Consider the following 4276-nt stretch of genomic DNA (forward strand, 5'->3'; position numbering starts at 1 on the left):
TGCAAGTATCTGAATTTCATCCAACTTGGAAAATTTTCAACCATTACTTCTTTTTTTATTTTTTTATTCTTTATTTTTTAAAGTATCACATATAGTATTACATGTCTCTTTTTTTCCCCATTGGCCACCCCACCCCCCAGCACATGCGCTCAGCCCCCTGTGTCTGTGTCCATTGGTTATGCTTACAAGTCCTTGGGTTGATCTCTTACCCCCCACTCTCACCCTCCCCTGCCTTCCTTTTGAAGATTGGTGGACTGTTCGATACTTCTATGACTCTGTATCTATTTTTGTTCATCAATTTATGTTGTTCACTATATTCCACAAATGAGTGAAATCATGTTATATTTATCTTTCTCTGGCTGGCTTATTTTGCTTAGCATAATGCTCTCCAGGTCCATCCATGCTGTTGCAAATGGTAAGAGTTCTTTCTTTTATACAGCAGCGTAGTATTCCATTGTGTAGATGTACCACAGTTTTCTAATCCACTCATCTGCTGATGGGCACTTAGGCTGTTTCCAAATCTTAGCTATGGTGAATTGTGCTGCTATGAACATAGGGATGCATATATCCTTTCTGATTGGTGTTTCTGATTTCTTGGACTATATTCCTAGAAGTGGGATTACTGGGTCAAATGGGAGTATAGGGCCTTGTTCTGAGCATAGGGTCCTATGTAACTGCATTCAACTCATGCCTATGAATCTAACCTTGACTTACATATTACCTAATATTATTCAATTTTTAATAATTAATTTTTCATCATCTTTTAGAACTTCCTTTAGTATTTCTTATTGTGCAGAACTGTTGGCAACATATTTTCTTTCTAACTTTCAAAGCTCCCTGTCTCTATTCTTCCAAGCCAGTGTGAACTCCCAACTACTTCTCACTCCCCATTACTTTTAGGGGGCTGATTTTTGTACTGTGTCTGGGTATTAGATTTTTTTATTGGTGTGTGTGTGTGTGTGTGTGTGTGTGTGTGTGTGTTCCTTTTCAGAAAAAAAAAAAAAGTCTATTGGAATGGTTTTAGTCTGTAGTTCCTGGAAGCAGAACTTGAGCAAAACTTGAGGTTCAATTTTCTAGATGACCTCAGTAAGAATGTCAATATAAATTACAGGGTTTTCATTTTCAGAATCTGAAGACTAACAACAAACAAAGTCATTGCAATGATTGCTTCCCTTTCATAGAATAATGGTTATCTGTTTCTTTCTTTCTTTTTTTCTACCATAGAGCATTTCTTTTGAGGAACTATTCTCAGTCCTCTTTAGGTGAGTAGCTGAACATATTTTCTAAAAACTATGGCAATTATGTGACTCAAGCCTGGTTAGTCATATTTCTCCAACACCTTGGCTATATCTCTACTGCTAGTGCTTAGTGAGGGTCTGCCTAGGAAAGATATCAACAAAGAGGTAAATAAAGCCGTAATATAGGTTAAAAAGCACTTCATTGATTGAATAATAAATTTCTGTTATTATTTGAACCCGTGACAGCTGTGTCAAACCAACATCATGGCTCAAACTTCCCAAATATGCAAACCAACCATTTTACTTTATTTGCTGAAGACAGAAATATTTAGGTTTTGTCACTTGCGACAAAATGAACTCTGAGTAATGAATTTTGTTACTAATCAATACATGTGGAAATTTTTATCTGAAGCTCAGAGATGAAATCAAGACAGATTTTCAGGAAGTGTGTTTTTAAACAGTTTTTCCTTATAAACATATTTTAATGGAATGATATTGTACATGCTAATTTTAACCTACTTATTTATCTAATATTTTATAGATGTTTTATACAAGATATTTCTAATGGCAAATATGATAAAGCTTTTGATATCCTCATTCTTCCTGACAAGTATAGATCAGCATCCATGCTTTTGAAAGAGTAGTAGTAATAGTTTTGTTGAGATATTTTAATACTGTAAATTCATAAGTATAACAATGCAATGTTATTAAAGTATTAAATACTTATAAGAATACTAGGGGCCCAGTGCATGAATTTGTGCACCTTGAAAGGAATTGTGGGCTGTGGTAGGCACAGGGTGGGTCTCAGCCCATCCTCCATGCCTCTACCTGGCCCCTCCCACCATAGCCGCTGGCCCCCTGTCTGCTTGCAGCCCCGGTCCTGCCCCCATGGCTCCCATGTGCCTACAGCGCCGGCCCTGCTCGCACCTGCTGATGGCATGGGGCGATTGTGGCTGGCACCAGCCGTGGATGCGAGTGGGGCTAGTGCCGTCAGCAGGTGTGAGCAGTGCCTGCTACCCCGATCGCCCCTCAGGAGCAGGGGGAGGTGGAGAAGTCCTCAGGGGCAATCAGGACCAGCAGCTGCTGCCCGCACCTGCTGACAGCGCCGAGCGATCAGGACCCGTACTGGGTGCTGGCAGTGGGTGTGAGCGGCAACTCCACCACCAGCAGCGGGTGTGAGCAGGGCCAGAACCGGCAGTGGGTGCAAGCAGTGGCTCCAGTGCCAGCAGTGGGTTCAAGAGGCGGCTGCCGGCCCCAATCGCCCTTCAGGAGCAGGGGGAGGTGGAGAAGCACTTAAGGGCAATTGGGACTGTCAGCTGCCACTCACTCCCGCTGACAGCGCCAAATGATCAGGTTGGTGCCAGGCGCCGGCAGCAGGTGCGAGTGGCAGCTCCTCCGCTGGCAGCGGGTGTGAACACTGGGAGGACCAATGCATGGGGGAGCAAAGAATTTTCAGTAACTACCAGAGGCTCACCCCGATGATACCAACTGGCTCCCTGCCGTGGTCTGGCGCCCACACTCACATGCTCCACCATCCCACCCTGGCCAACGCCCACCATGTTCAGCACATACCTCTTGGTGGTCAGCGCACATCATAGCAACCAGTTGTTCAGTAGTTCTGCCATTTGGTGTATTTGCATATTAGGGTTTTATATATAGAGATAATATATTCATATAATATAAGCATACTTTAATAAATTTTCTTAAGCCATTCCTCATAGAAAACTAGATGCACAGTATCCTTGTCTTAATAGATAATGCTAATTATCTGCTATTGATGTGTGGAGCATAAGACGAGTGGAATCATTTTAAGCTAGTATTTAAAAATTTGTGTCAATTAAGTGTCCCATTTGAATATTGTGCTCTTGTACTTTACTACTATCTAATAAGTAAAGTGTGATTTTTTTTCTAGAATTAACACTAAATTAAATAATTCCCACTCCATCCAGATATCCTTAATAACAATTAACTAATAATTATTGAGGTTCATGGTAGATATTTTTAAAAGCACAGTACTTAGCATGTTGTGACACTGAATTAAGCACACAAGTTGGCAGAGTAACTGAAAAAATAAGCATTGCCATAGGAATGTTGACCTATCCACACAGCAGACAAAGTTCTGTATATTAAAAAAAATTAATATATATCTACACTAATAAAAGACAAACATCCAAATTGACTGTACCTTCGCTACTCCTTAAGCAATGCCCACCAGCCAATCAGAACAACTATATGCAAATTAACCCAACCAAGATGGCAGCCGGCAGCCACGAAACTGGAGCAAGCAGGAAGCTTGATTGCCCCGGCGATGGAGGAAGCCAAGCTTCCCGCCTGCCACAGCAGGCTCTGAGCTCCACGCAAGGCAACAAAGTTTCAATTATAGAAGATAAATCAACCCCAGATACCTGCTTTCAGCCGGCCATGGCCACGAAGCTGGAGCAAGCAGGAGGCTTGGTTTGCCCTTGGCGATGGAGGAAGCCAAGCTTCCCGCCCTCCCTGGCCGGCTCTGAGCTCCACTCAAGGCTACAAAGTTTCAATTATAGAAGGTAAATAAATCCCAGAAAAAAAAAGAAAAGAAAAAAAGGAAAGGCTGGGAGCTTCCATTGCCAGAGGTCTTGGCCAGCCTGAAAATGGCCTTCAGCCCCTCACCCAGACTGGCCAAGCACACCACCATAAAGGGGGTGTGGACAGCCAGCAAACAGCCATCAGTCCCTCACCCAGGCTGGCCAGGTACCCCAATGGGGACCCCCACCCTGAAGGGGGTGTGACAAGCCTGCAAACACCCATCAGTCCCTCACCCAGGCTGGCCAGGAACCCAAGCGGGACCGACCCCCACCCTGATCTGGGACAACCTTCAGGGCAAACCAGCCAGCCCACACCAGTGCACCAGGCCTCTATCCTATATAATAAAAGGGTAATATGCAAATTGACCCTAACAGCAGAACAACTGGGAATGACTGGTCACTATGACACACATTGACCACCAGGGGACAGATGCTCAATGCAGAAGCTATCCCCTGGTGGTCAGTGCGCTCCCA

This window comes from Myotis lucifugus, unplaced genomic scaffold (assembly GCF_000147115.1).
Source record: "Myotis lucifugus unplaced genomic scaffold, Myoluc2.0 scaffold_67, whole genome shotgun sequence".
NCBI classification, from domain to species: Eukaryota; Metazoa; Chordata; class Mammalia; order Chiroptera; family Vespertilionidae; genus Myotis; species Myotis lucifugus.